General features: G+C 27.4%; 1 non-coding gene across 1 annotated transcript; it reads right to left on the minus strand.

The window, feature by feature from the left end:
* Nucleotides 1-7,788: 7,788 nt before the first annotated feature.
* On the minus strand, nt 7,789-7,861 carry Trnam-cau (transfer RNA methionine (anticodon CAU)). The gene has a single exon. It is a non-coding gene; the product is annotated as a tRNA-Met (tRNA).
* Nucleotides 7,862-16,872: the final 9,011 nt, after the last annotated feature.

The raw sequence follows: 16,872 nt of genomic DNA on the forward strand, positions 1-16,872 counted from the left end.
AGTTTGAACCACGTTCGAAAATATACCAAGTGCTATATCTAACCCGCTAAAGGTGGATTACCCTACGTGGTCGAATTATTTCACAAAGCGAGGTATATATTATTATGTACACGGAATCCGATTTGTCTGTGAACTGGACAATAAAACAGAGATACATCGATAAAGCACCGTGGTTTATGTTTTTTCCCCCCGCGACGTTAGGATTACAGCTGGAAATCATATAATATTGATGAAAAACAAACAAAAATAAAAATTGATTAATATTATAATTGTATTATTGCCTGTTATATTCTGAATAATTTAAAACAATAATATTTCATTGTATTATGTCCTGCATATTTTGTCATGAAAACAATTATAATGCTGACAATAATTATGAACCTATAATAGGTATTGATAACACAACGGTAGACGAAAAAATAAAATAAATTATTATTCATTATTATACTTATTTACTTACTTATACTTACTAATTATTTAGAATTTTATTATTTCCTATTTACAATATATTTGTACATGATTTACTAGGAATGCGTACATTGACCGTAACATACATACATAAAAGACTTAATGACAATGTATAGTAAGTATTATAAATATATGGGTTAAATCTAAATTCTGGAAGTAAAAACTTCAGAGTTCCCAGTGCGCGTCGTCTAATAATTATATATACCACTCACCACCACTTGAAAATTTAGTATTTTCTAAAAAAAAATTATATCCCCTCTCTCCCAGGACAAATTTCGAATTACGCCACTGTCGGTGACAATATAATATGCAAGGTATCCATATGAAAAATTTAAATCGATCAGATGGAAGTCAAGAGAGATTTAAGAAAAGATTGTACAAATTAAAAAGAAATAGAATTATTATTTATTATAAAAAATTGATAAGCCAAGTATAATAAAAACAATATAATCCCAAAACTTTCGACTCTGAATCCTATAATACCTGCTATAATACCTGTTATACCTTATACCAGTTATACCTAAGTATAAAAGTATAGTTATACCTAAGTATCTAATTTAAACTTGTAGTGGATAATCCAAAAAATTACACTGCTTATGTGTGTACCTATATACTTAAAAATTGTAATAACATCATAAGATGTTATGTTAACAAAAAAAGTTTTATTTTTAACGAGATTTGATACCGACCGTTTTTGATTCTGAGTGGAGCATGGAGCAATGAGTTTATTGATTTTACAATCATGTGTGTTTTTATTTTTCCGTCATCACCTTTTGAAACAATACAATGCTTCTTTTCATCTTTGGTGGTGGTTTCTGGTAGCAAATTGTAGCTATTTGTCACTTGGGGAGAGGGGACCAAAATTAAAAGATTCTCGAAATTTTTCAAAATAATAGGAAAACAAATTAAGGAAAACTGGAAATGTTACGCAAAACCCGTTTTTAACCAAAATTGATTTTGTTTCCAAAACGAATAACCATAGATGCGAGAAATGTTCACTTAACATTTTTATTGGCATTTCAAATATATTATGATTTAATTTTTGGTTTAAAAACTCTTTTAGAGCTGTTTATAGATATTTAAAAATTTTTATTTTCAATACATTTTGCTTGGTAAAAATGTTGGAAAATTTATTATAAGATTCCTTATAAGGAGTTAATACTAAAACCAAAAGATCTAAAAAATAAGTACAACTTTCTTTTAAAGACATTTTAAGTTGAAATTTGGACAAAACTAAATACTTCAAAGAAGAAAAAAAATTTTAGTTATTTTGTTAGACTTTAAAAACAATATTCTTGGGGACTTGAATCTTTTTATATAGGTAATATTATGTTTTTATACAAGCAATAATATTCTCAAACACAATGTTTTTTGGCAAAAATGAATTTAACCTACTGCGTATTATTTATTTTATTAATAGTAAAATAAATTGCTTTAATAGCAACATACATAATATAATATCATAATAAATAAATAAAATATGCTCAGTAATGTACAAGTCGTCTAAACTGAGAATTATTTTTAGTATGCAACGGTTTATAATAAAAATCTTAAAGTTAACTTTAAGTTTTAACAAAAAAGCATTACCTATACAATGACCCATCTATTCAATGACGAGATACACTCGAAACATATAACTGTACAACAGCAGAGAGGTTACTTACCTAATTATACCGATTTTTTTTGTGAATATAATATTATCTACCTTATTTATTTTGATATTACCTAGTGATAAAAATTAAATATCTTTAAAAAAAAAAATAAAATTCAGTACGATTTCAAAAACGATTGAAGAAATAGTTGATATTTTATTAAAACAGGTATTTAGTTATAAGCAAATTTGGAATCTCTTTCCTGAAAAAATACCTTTTTTTGACTTGTGTCATTATAGTCACCGGACCGCGACACGTTAACGTTATGTTTTATAAAAAGGAAGTTAAGACTTAAGACCATACAAATATAGAAGAGGGGCGAAGCCCATGTTCCCAACTTGCCTACAGTAGTGATAATAAATTATCCCTCCATTCAAAATCGAACTCTGTATCCGTGATTACGAGTTAACTATAAAATACACGGCATCAAGCAATACATGTTGAAATGATAATATAGATGTTGTATATTAGTATATTCGTTTACAGATTACGATTTACGACGCGCCAGTGCCACTGGTAAAATATGCTGCAGGTGGCGCTCCCTCGTATATTACTAACAATTTATAATAGTGTTTCGTTCTATTACACATATTGTATCGTATATTTGTATAGCATACTGCCTCGAACTCTAATCTATGTATAGACACGATACAAAAGTCCGTGGGATTTACCTCGGTGAATTTATGATAGTGTTGAATATCCTGTATCCAGTATCACAATATTATTTTTACAATAGCAGCGTGATTTTTTAACACCAACCCCTCGCCATCCTGCAAAACAAAAAAAAACCATTTCACTTTATTTCTATTTTATGGTACTTATGCGTGTGTTTGTGTGTGTGAGCGTGTGTGTATGTGTGCGGGAGGAGGGCATTTGATAAATAATTATAATTATGATATAATCGTGTATAATATTTATTTTAGTCGAATATTATATAAATATATCACTATATTTTTACACTTTAACGAAAGACACACAGCAACTAAAACACCAATACGATCGAACAATAATAAAATATTCACCCTTGCACTGGCTTCAAATAGTGACTGAGACTTGAGACACATTCCAGTGGCCAGACACTACATATTCGCACTTTACCATCCAACGAAATCATATAAAACAAAAAGAATAATTCTTCACCCAAAAATACCTAACATTCTTCAAAACATTACAGACGAACAAAAATATTAAAAATCCCATACCCTAACAACCACGACCATCAAACGGACATATTACGCTCCTAGTAGGTATATAGTGTCTCGATTGAACAGATGGGGGGGGGGGGAGTGGTCATCACCTCCGACCTTACAAATAGACCACACATACCCCAAAAACTGCCAGTCAGTGCTCTCTCGACGATCCTAATTTTAAATTAAGTAATTCAATAACGTACGTGTATCTTGTACGATTTAACTTTCTTATTTCATATCATGGTGATATTCTTTTTAATTATTCGTTTAAAACGCTCCAATTATTTGTATATACCAGACTAAAATCTCCACAGTCCTCGCCACTATTTCACTAGTTGACTCGGTAGACAAAAGTCAATCAAATTGTTATTTACCTTGCAAGATACCTATATATTGTTTATTATCAGTTATCACAACTTGTCACAATACAGCATCATTAGCCGTATAGTTTATGATTGATTTATCACGGTACCTATTTTCATATACGAAAATAACATATTTTGGATTCTAGATTTAGATAAAACATACAATTTTACACAAAAGAGTATTGCTATATCAATTTTCTTGATATAAATTCTACAAGCTCTGCAACTCGTCCCAGAATTCTATTATAGCTTCACAGTTGTTGATTTTCAACAATCGGTCGTAAATGAAAAATGGCTTTAATAGTAATCCGCTTAATGCCTTTACACGCTTGAGTGCAACATACGTTAAGCCAATTCGAAACACGGCATCACCAATTTATCAACTATAGATTTTTTCAATGTTATTCGCTGTGATCGATGTATGCTATCGCCTATCAGGTTAACTGAGAATCAAAGAAAATCTTTTCGATAGCAAGAAACATATTATTTTTTTTAACGACGATGTTGTTATAGTAATGGATAACAGTTAGTTAATGGTAATAGATTCTCCATTATGTTACAGTCTAGTATACTTAGGAAAACCTTCTAGTACACATAGTGGTGTATTTTGGTATTATAAGTTCCTTCTATATTATTTGCATCATAAATAAATAAATGAACTGATCCATTATAAAGAGTCCTTTACTCCTTTAGAAACCTAAATATTACTGCGAAATATTATTTTTGTACCTTTACATAAGCTTAACTCTGCAAATAATCATTTTTCTTCATATCTGATGATGCTTATTTGAACAATCATAAAATATTAATGTTACTTTCCGGTAAACAAAAGTTAATTTTATTAATGGGACAAACCGTCAAAATTAATTTATTTTCGTACTTTTATAAAATTATACCTAAAATATATATAATATATTATAAAACGAGCATCGCAAAACTTTGGAAAACAATACAAAGTGTTCCATCATCCTTACTTATAAACAATACGTACCTATTATTTTTGGTATGCTGTATTAACGCACTCGAATTTCCGTAATTTTAGACAGTGTATAATATTGTCACTTATGTTGCGAGGATACAAAAAATAAATCACTCGATCGATCACCGAACGCGTCGTCGATATCGATAAAAACAATATAACCCCTCAGTGTCCAAATGTTTTATTATGCCCCTGAGGCTATTTTCATGAGCTGCTATATTATAATCCGCTCTCCTTTTTTGATCTGAGGGACTATCACGAACTCCCAGTACAGCATCGTCCATTCTGTCGTAATTTTTAACGATTCGTGTTTTGGGAGTTCGCACTAGGTGAGACAGTCTGCGTAACAGGGGTTGTTTTTTATGTGATCGAATTGAGAGTAAGCAGGAACCTCCACTAACGGTGATGGAATGTCAAAACTGCGTCTTCGAAATTTTACCTGCAACGGACGAACCAATTATGATAATATTTATTTTCTCCCCTCGCATAATCCAGTGTGGAAGATCTCATCAAATATAAAAAATATAAAAACTGTCTTCATATTTCACATAAATATTTAAATAACTGTGTCAAAAATGTTCATACTTACCGCCTCAACTCAGGCAGGCCACTGGCTTCATAACAACCATAGGATAATTGTTTTACTCCGATCGCACTTACCATTGCAAATTTATAACTTTTGGATGTCTACTTCTAAAAATTAAAAACAAAACTTCAAGTTATTAGCTTATAATAGAACCCGTGTAGTATATATATTACATATATACATTACACATTATACATATATTACATATTATAGTTATAAACTTACGAATTAATACGTTATGTAAGGAGTGAGAAGAACTGCCCACAAGGTCAAATATTTCTCTATTTTAGCGATATTTCAAGCAAAGACAAAATAAGTTATGCAACCTACAGTATGACGTGACGAAAGTATTCTTTAGGGATTATACAGTTTTTTTATGCGGTAGGTAGATGGTCAGAAGCTTAACTATGTGAATCTGAAAGAGCGTAATTACAACACAATTATGTTATATAAAATATTTATGTTTATGATTAGACTACAATATTAGTATAATACCTAATTATTATAAATTATAATTTCACATATACAAAACGTTTCTATAACATGGCGAAACAAATAGAATTTGAAAGCATACGAATAAATAATTTATCAAAATGTATATATTAATTAATTAAGGTGGTACGGTATTCTTAGAAATAGCTTTCCCGTATTTAGAATACTTCACCGTTCCGTGGAAGTTTGTAAAACATAATAATATTGTTTGACTAAAACTTACTTTAGTTATATCGCAATCAGTTTTATGAGAATTGTTCCTGGAGGTACACCATATTTTTGATTGTTCGTTTATTTCGACAAAATGTTTTGTAAGTGTGCTACACACTATTAACTGTATGAAATATTGTTGAAAACTTAAAAATGTCTGAACTTGAAGATTTACTACTTACTGGACCGATATTACAATAATATTTAAGAACATTAAAAAAACGTCAATCTTTAGCTGTGGTTGCTTTAAAGCTATAATGGTAATAAATAACTAATATAGCATAATACCTAGGTATATTCATATTTTTGAATTTTGAAGATAATCACTATGATTGTTTGTATATTGTTAATTAAATGCCATTATTATTTCATGGTAATGTTTATTTTAGAGAATTTATTATTTATCTTATTTATTGAACAAACATTTATACTATTTTTTTCTGATGTCTAAAATGAAGCAAAATATTGTATTTTCAAATAATATTATTTTATAACCACTATATTTAATAGTTATATATAATTAAACATAAATTATTATTATTTAATAATTATTTCATTTATTGTTATTTTTGCATTACCCTAAGTATAGGTAAGGTACCTTAATAATTTTAGACGTAAAAAAAACCTATAAAAAAAGTACTTGTGTATATATATTAACTCTCCTATTACACAACAGGAAGAAGGGATTTGTCAGAAATAATAAAAATAAATATAAATATATAATATAAGAACGTGCGATTTCACATTGGTTCTGTATTACCACGGAATCCCATCACCTGCAATAACATAAAAATCATTAAAAACTCAAAATGGCTAAATCCAATCAAAGTATCAATGGTGAAAAATAATTAATAACAAGACATGAATATAATATCCATAATCCAGAGGTTTGTAACGTTTTGAACGTTTACTCTAAAATCGTTAAAGTATTCACCGATAACAACCAGAGTAGGTAGTATAGGTAAAAATTAGGATAGGTACAGATTAATATTCGCCAAAGTTATTAAAATGTTTTTTTTTATGAAAACCTTACTTGCAAGCAGATTTTACGACGATAATTAGCAATACGGGTTTTGCCAAATTATGCACATACCACGTAATCCATTTAACGTAAGACACTCAGTATTTTAAAAACTACTAACGTTTATGAAAATATTTTTTTATCATTGTCATTTTTTAAATGTTTCACTTTTTTAATGATAACATGCATTTTAAATTAGTTTTTCCAAAGCAGAGTATTTTATGAAGTAAGTAGTTCGATACATAATAATCAAATGTTGAATAAGTAGGTTGTGATTTATAAGTATATTTAAGCTTTAAAGTTTAGATGAGGGAATTGGAGCGGTACCCCTGCACACCGCAAAATGATGGTCCACTATACCACTCTTATAAAACTTTAAATACTTATAACTTATAAGTTATAATTAATAAACCACCTACTTGTCCTAGTTTTCATTTTTATAGATTGAAATGCTTCGAATTATTTTCTGCTTAAGAATATTAAACAAAAAATGTAAGGAGTAAAAAATAGTAATGCACCGTTGACCGTTATTTGAGGGTATATGCGTCCTGTGTTCGGGGTGCTTTTGTCTTTCCTGATATAATATATGTGTACAAAATCTATAGTCATAATTATAGTCTGTGAATACGAAGCGACTATAATGCAAAATAATATTATATAACTTCATTTTTATTTATTTTTGAAGTGTACGCAATATGCATACTGCACAGGTATGTTAAGTTGCTGAAAGTGTAAAACAAGGCTTTCTAGGGTTTAATTAATTAATTGAAGTTACGTCATAATAATATAAATAGGGTAGGTATAAATTGAAATACAAAAAGTTTTTGCCCCGGGTGAGGATCGAACTCACGACCTTAAGATTATGAGACTTACGCGCTGCCTACTGCGCTACCGAGGCTACGAAAGTTCTGTCCAAGTTCAAACTATTTAAAGTTGCAAAAAACGTTGTTAAAAATTGAATGTTTATAATCATATTATCTACTTAAATAGTAAATAATAGTGCTATGGAACACATTACAATTATTTAAAACCAATAAAATCTATTATCAATATAAAACTTTTAGAGGGGATGAGGGTTCTTTTTTAAAGTTGATGACTTACACAGAAGAACAAATAGTTAAGTTAGGTACGTTACCAGCTTTCGCGTTAGGTGTTTAATAAATTATATTTACGAGTAGTGTTGTTCAGATATTCATTGCGTAATAATTTGAAATATATTTTGTACTCAGTGGGTTACCTACTGGGAAATATTATTTATGGTTATTCCTTACATACGATTTGTCAATATAATAATATAAGATATAGGTACAATATGTCAATATATACTTAGATTTGTAGGAGGGTCAAAGAACTACAATTCTACCAATCTACCTATTATTATGCATTGTACAAAAAAAATTGTTTACAGGATCCAAAATCAGAAAGATACTACCAACCATTGCTATATAATACAAATTAACATTAGAATTTTACAACTATCCTATTATTATCAATAAAAAATTTAATTGAAAAAATTAAGATTTTTTAATTTTTTAATCATTTGATGTTTGACACTATTTTCAAGAGTAAGTGCATGCGCAGGATAAATTCAACCAGGGCCAAGATCAAATTAGTATATTAATTGGTTTAGTTTTTTTTAGACTTTAAGTACCTAGTCTATTCAACATATTATAGTATTATACTATAATATGATCTACGTATTAATGATGAGGTACACTCGACATATACTGTACCGCAGCAAGTGGTTACCTACCTACTTGACTTTTTTTTAGTTCAGTACTAGTATAAGTTGTTTATTTAAATTCCATAGGAAACCCCTAAGTCAAAAGTTCACAAGTGTTAAAGCAGAAAAAATGCCTTATGCTAAGTCCGGACCCGGAGTCTGTCTAAAACACATTCAAAATATGTTTTTATGATCATAGTTAATTTTGTGAAACATACAATATACATGTAATAAGAAATGAGTAATATTTCTATCAAAACTAACAGGCTAATATAAAAAATATGTCTTATACTTCTGAACTTCAAACTTAGTCCGACACTCCGACAATATGTTTCCCAGTCCCAAAGTGAAAGTGCTTCAATTCTCAATAAAACTATGATAATTATTAAATTATTATTTTCAGAGATTTATATGATTTCTTGCTTAGCTAAGTGACTAGAATAAAAATTCTATAATTCCTCCATTCTCCCAATCTCCCCTATACTTTATATATGTATATATATAATATATCGGGCTTAATTATGTTATTTTATTTAAGCTATAGGTAAAGTTTTTTTTCTGTTTTTGGTAGGGTTTATCTCTATATTAAGTTTATCAATTATCATACCCACTTGGCTGTATATTATAAAGCTTCAAATTTAATTTAATCAGTTTTAATTATTTTTATTTTCTACTTATTTTATTTGTATTTAATCCTTAATAATTGTAAACGAAAAAAAGTTTTAAATTCAATTTAAGCTCCATTGATTGCTTATTGATAATACTATGAATAAATAATAAACATTACATTTTTAATACTATTACATTTTAATGATTTATCCAATCAGACATTTTGTACTATTGAAACGGCTCACTAAAGTATACATTTTACTGCAGCGGTAAGTAGGAGAGACACTCCACTTAGAAAACATGAAAAGAATGAAAAAAAAATTATTCACAAAACGACTTTATTAACGAGATTATTTTATAAAAAGCCTCTGTTGTGTATACTTACAGTTAAAAAAAACAATCCATCACCGCGGAATCGCTAAATAATCACTCAGCACTTTCAACGGTAGGGTCTTACCTATTGCAATCATCATCGAGTATAATATATTATAAATTATAATATATATTTTTAAATTCTGTCCATAACCATAGGACATTTAACCCTCAGTTATTGTCTTATTGAGAGTAGAAAATTTTGTAGTCTTATACCATCCAAAATATTGGTCATAAATAAAATAACCACCGCGTTTATGTGACTTTTAAACTTTGGTGTACCCATATTATATTCTATGATAAAACAAAATTAAAATGTATTGTTTTTAATTACAAGTGGATAGGTATGCGTGTTCAAATTGCAATTTTAAGTTTTTTAGTTATGAAATTATCATTTATCAATATTTTTAAAAACAAATGCATTCGGACCTGAAGTCATCTCAACTGCCTTTTTTATAGGAAACTATTTTTTTTTTAGTTATTAAAAACAAACGAATATTTATTTGAAACGCAATGTATATACAGCTATAATAATTCTGTAAGTTTTGATTTATCGACGTTTGAATTAAAAATATAAATTTAGTAGGGAAAACTCATGTCAAAAAAAAATCCATTAGCAGTTTAAAAAAAATATGGTTGACACAAAAAATAACAATCAATACACCACTTCTTATTTTTCTTAGTGAACGTTAGAAAAATTGTTAAATCAAAAAATTGTAAATTCGTCAATATTTCAATTTATCTTTCAATTTTACTTTCAAAATATCACTCAAATTTCAAAAACTTAATACTCAGCTTCATAATATGGTTATCTCTTATCATATAAAAGAAAAGTAGTAATAACTGCTATTCGTTTAGTGTTTCTGTGATAGTTATAAATTATAAAAATTACATTTATAACACTGTGAAAAAGAGTCATGTCTATAAAATATTATTGTAGTTTTTTTAAAGTAAAATGTTCTGATATTTTATTATTAAACTTTTTTTTAGGGTATTACTCAAAATGTAGACATTTTACAATTTTTTAAATATAATTTACTATTTTTTTTTGAACATATTAAGAGTATACTACCAAAAAAGGCATGGAAATTTATTATAAGTGGATCCCGTTTTGTAAAAATGTTTAATATTATATATTATATTCACACAAATGACAAAAACCTTAATTCTGTTGTTTTTTTTATTAACATTTATAGACAAAATATATGTAAGTACATAATATGTACCTAATATATATACATAATATGTACATAAACCTAAACCAGTACCTACAATAAAATATATAATAATTCAGTCAACTGAATATTGTATTGTGATTCATTACGTGAATAGTTAAAATATTAATCAAAGGTTCAAACTCTTCAAAGGCCTATGTATGATAAACATAATATATTCAGCCATATTGCTTTTATTTTTTATAACGTTAAAACTATTAAAATATTATAGTAATATTATAAATAATATTACATTACATATCTAATACATTTAAATGTAACAATCATAGTTAGGTATATTAAAATACTTTTTTTTTGTATATTTTGAAAGTCGCTAAGTTTTACTTAATTTAAGTTCAAAATAGATGTTAAAAATGAAAAGTTCAATATTACAAACGAAGTATGTATTAATCAGGTAGGTAGGTGGGGTAGGTACGTTGTAGTCGTTGTAAGGACAACATTAATTTTAAAACTTGCTTTTATCCTAAATACAATGTTCCAAAAAGATTTTATTGAATTCGATTACTTTTTATAAACATAATTTAATTATAAATTAATTTAACTACCACTAAGACATAAATCGAGCCATTTATCTATAAATATTTATAAAATTGTTACAATGTTATACCGAAAAATTGAGTTCTGTATAATTTAACACACTTGCTTAAATGATAAATAATAATATGTATATTACCTTTTAGTTAATATTTAATTTGTTCTTTTGAACTGTGGATTTTATGCTAATTTAATTGTTTGTGCATTTTAAAAGACATTTCTCAGTACAGGGTTTGAATAATGAATTGTGTACATTATTTTACATTTTTTAATATTTTTGGTTTAGGTTAGAATATTATTTTTTATTATAAGCAACATTTCAAGTTTCCTTGGCCATTCATTTTTAAGTCACAACAAAAAAAACTAAATCAATTTTCTCAATAACTAGTATTGCGAGAAAATCCCCGTTTTCATTAATTTTTTTTATTGTTTTTCCCCACGCTTTGAAGACTTCTGGGAATTTTCCATTTTAACCTCTTTAATGTACAAACTAAATTCACTTTCCTACCAGAAAAGATACTAAAGTTGAAAATCAAAGAACTTTTTCGACTGCTTATCATACTGTGTACATACACAAAACACACACACACACATACACATCATTGTAAAATCAAAACATTCATCGCTCCATTCAGAATCTAAAATTAATTGTATAATATTAAAAAAAGCCATTAATTAAAAATGTAATTTTTTTTGAGATATATTTTTTTAAATAAAAACTTTTCTAGCACATATTGATTAAGTATGTTTTGTCAACTAGTTTTTATAATACATGTACTTCTATATGTCTATATATACAATTAAATTATAGTCATATAAGCATCTAAAAATCAAAACTAAATTAAATTATACATACAAAAATATTAACATTTTATGTACAAATAAATATTCCATTCACGATTTTACATTAAAACATATTAATACTAAATTAGATTTAAAGTATAACCAATATAATTATATAACTTGCTAATAAGGTAGTAAGTAATTATTATATACATTTTAATTACCTACCTGGCTACCTACTTGATATAGTACATACTACATATTATAGCAATTATTATTATTATTTGTGAATTACCTATAGGCTATAACTTTTAAATTAATTTTCAACTCATGGAAGACACTTGTGTAGGGTTTGTAATTTTCCCTGCCAACATAATTAGTCTAGTTAATATGTTAAAAACAAAAAATACAAACGGCCTGTCAATTAATACTACTTTAGTGGCAATGCCTCGTTTTTGTCTTGAGGCTGACGGACGAATACCAGAAACAAATTAAATATACCAACACTTAAGTAAATTGCTAAAAATGTGTTTCGGCATAGTAAGTATATTATTTATACAACTTAAAGTTTAAAATCAAAATTGGTTTTTTTTTTAATAATGTATTTATACCAAAATACAAGAAAAAATTAATCTATTTGAAAAGATATCCGGTAAAATGTATACTTACAGTTATTTGATGGATAAATACCCAATATTTAATATATTCTACTATTGGTTACGGTTACTGCAAAAAAGTAAAACGCGCGCCCTAGCAAAATTTCAAAAAAATAAAATGTCCTAGGTATTCTTTAGGATATAAACGCTTCATCACCGATCTCCTTAGTAAAAGCAATGCTCGTTACAAATAAAGTTGCTGTTTTTAGGTGATTTTTTTATCTTTAGGTGCTCCTATAGTAAGACGTACTATATAGATTTGCTGATTCTGCGGTTTCCTGAGTTATCATTCCTCACTCTGTCACTGCTCATCTGAATATTATTTACCATAAGCCTTAGAAATTTATTTTATTAATTTGAGTATTCAGGAATTCATCTTATTTAACAAACTTGAACGTAACTTATATAGCTTTAATTTTAAATAAGTGATTATTATTTATATGCATATCGGTGTATATACATAAATAAAATAGTATATGAACAAATTAAGGGAACGATAATCTTTATAGTTATCATTACTTATTTCTTAAATACTCACTGCAAACATGTACCTTCAATGTTTAGTTACACCGAAATTGACATCGAAATCTACATAACAATATAATATATAATTATCACTCATTAAATGCATGAAAATAGACTTATATTATAAACATTAAACATACCTACTCAATGTTATTAACGACACGTTGAGACTTGAGAGTTAATTTATGCATAATTTATAGCATTCATAAACATAAATAAATACATGATATAGGTTATTGCAGGTGCGGGTGGAGGTGTGAGATGTCCGTATGTATTTGTATTACTATTTTTTCAACTATAGTTTATACCGGATTCATGCACAAAAATTGGTCAAGAATTACCTATAATAATATTATGTAGGTATTTAAAACGGTTTTCATGACGCGGTTAGTCGGAGCGGTTAGCGTGTAAAAGACACGCATTACGCACATTTGGTTATCCAGTATGTGTATTGCTTTCAAAAATTACTTAGGTTAGGCTGCTACGATTAAGATCTATTGTGTATAAAATAAAATAATTTTTTATTTCAAGGACAGTAATGGAATGTGGGAGTTTTAAATTAAAACATAAAGTATTACCATTGGTTATAAATACTATACATATTATACAGACGAGCGTTGTGTGCAATTAAAATAACGCGTTATTATAAGTATAAAAATAGATAGTAAAGATGTACCGACTACAGACTATTGACTATCGTGTATTACTACTACGATTTAAGATAAATATCTGAAATCGTGATTACTGCTATAGGTTGCTACAATGCTACCTAATAACACTGTAGTCTACAAGTATATAAGTACAGCCGTACAGGTACAATGGGCATGGTATATTATGAACAATAATACGATACCTATAAAATAACGAATACGTTTTAGTATTAACGTTTTAAATCTTGGATAATTTGAGATATAAAATAATAATAGATAGTATTATACGTATGTCGAATAATATAAATAATACCGAAAAATGTGTGTTGAATAAATAATAATGTTAACTATGTAAAATATCTGGGCGTTTACTGTTTATACTGACTATTAATTTAAATGGAATATTCATATTAATCGCATTAACAATAACGCGAGGAAATGTGAGCCTGAAATTTCAGTTTCCGATTTTTTTAGTTTTTTATTCTATAAATATCAATAAAATTGTATTTTTTGGGTAAAAAAGCTTGAACATTTAATGGAAGGTTCTTAATATATTGTTTGAAAGACAGATAAAAAATATTAAAAATCCAGTCACAATTTTTTTTTAAGCATTTAAAGTTCAAATATTTACAAAATACGTAAAATTCACTAAAATGAGCAAATTATTTTAAATTAAAAATTCATAAAATTTTTTCTATTTAAATCTATACGATTTGAAAATGTAATATAAGATTTCTCATAAGTTTTCCTACCTTTATCAGAAAAAAATATATAAAAATATACCTAAATAAATTTTAAGATATTTTTTTTAAGAATTTTGATGTATCTTTTATCTACATTCAAGCGAGTAGTTTTTGAGTTATATAACTTTATAAGGATAACTTAAAGGATAATATTCAGTTTTTGGTAATGGATTATGTAGATAGGGGGCCTAGATTAAGGGACTTATATGATTTGAAACAGTTAGTAGGAATTACTAATTACTATTGATTTATTAATATAAATAATTTGTATAAAAATGGCTAATATAGTTACTTATAAAGATATAACTTCTAACGTTGGAATTGGAAAAAAATTTCTATCCATCAATTAAAATCGTATCTTATGACTTATCAGTTATAACATGTATTTCTATAAATTTAACCAAAACGTATATAAGCGTGAGTAGATATTTCTGGTAGGGTAGTAATAACACATTAACACACACACACATACGTAAATATATATATATTTATTTATATATATATATTAACGCCTAAGTTATAAAAACTAATTTGGATGTGGTAACCACATTTAACTACATTTACTGTAATAAAAAAGTATATTTTATAAATAAAAATAAAATGATTTGCAAAGTATTTTAGTATTGTGCGATCGGGAATATACCATTTGAGTTTATATCACTCGGTTAGCAGATTGTCCATGGCAATAAATATTAATTAGGTATTCAAAAACTAATAAGTAAATTTAAAAGAATATTAAAACAAACTTAGGTACGTATGCATCGACTCTTCCGGTTAAATATGTATAAATGATCTATACCTATATCTAGAGAGCAATATAGTGCAGTACACCGATGCCGGAGGAACACTTTCAGACTTTCTTCATCTGTCTTCATCGCGCTTCGAACTGGAAAGTGGAAGTATTGAGATATTTAAAAAAAAATACTGTTAAACGATCTGTCCGTCTACTTATGCCTTTTTTTTCACATCCATAGCTTGAGGTTTAAAATAGTTACTGTACCTTCGTACCACCATGTAAACGTTTAGCGTGCACTAAGAAAGTATTTTCCAAAATTCCCATTTTAAAGTGATGCTTGCACAAGTATTTTGAGATTCAAGATGACCAACGAAGGTTTTGAACTTCTCTACACCGAATATCAAATAACGAAAATTATTGTGGGTTTCTGATTATTGTGGCTTTTTTTTTAAATTTCAGAAACAACTTTTGAAGAACGTTGACTAAAAATATTTTATCTACAGTAGTTCAAAAAAACTAATGAAACTCGGAATTTGCTTGTCTTTAAATAGCTCAAAAAGAGTCGCAATATTTCGAAAATTGTATGGTGAATAGAAATTGCAAATATAAATATTCAGGGAAAATTAGAATTACAATAAAAAACAAGGGATTAAAACCGTTTCAAATTTTAACGGTTACGATCTCGGTTTTTGAGAACATTTTCTGGTTTTGGTTTAAGTTTAAAAATAGGTTTTTCAAATTTTTTGGTTTTGGTTACGGTTTCAAAAAATATATTATCGGTATCAAGAACGGTTTTTGAAAATTATTGGTTTTGGTTTTTAAAATTTGTTTTTATTTTACTGTACCTAATTACTGTAGCCCAAAGACCTAAAATATTTTCAATTTTGAATTTGTATAATTGGTGTTGCCGTAGGTACATACAATATAGCAAATTTATGTTCATAATTAATAAATGCTTGTGACATTTGAACAAAATATTAATTTAAATGGATACTAAAAAAGTGTATTGAAAATATTATCATTTAAAAAGGCTTACTGCAATTAAGATTCAAATACACGTAATGAGATTTGGTACACACATTTGTAATTTAGGGACACACTGAGAAGACTGTCGACTGATGATAATGACATAAGCGATTGATGAATGATGACAGACGGACAGACGCAGATCAGTGGAATACAAAACAATTTTAATAACATTAATAAATAATAATACACATAAATACTTCAAATAACAACAATACAGACAATACCACATATGGACGAACAAAATAACAATATTGTGATATTTGTATTTTAATTTTGAAATAAATAAGTATAGGTAGTAATAATATAATAAAATA

The sequence above is a fragment of the Metopolophium dirhodum genome, chromosome 6, assembly GCF_019925205.1.
Source record: "Metopolophium dirhodum isolate CAU chromosome 6, ASM1992520v1, whole genome shotgun sequence".
In the NCBI taxonomy this organism is placed as follows: domain Eukaryota; kingdom Metazoa; phylum Arthropoda; class Insecta; order Hemiptera; family Aphididae; genus Metopolophium; species Metopolophium dirhodum.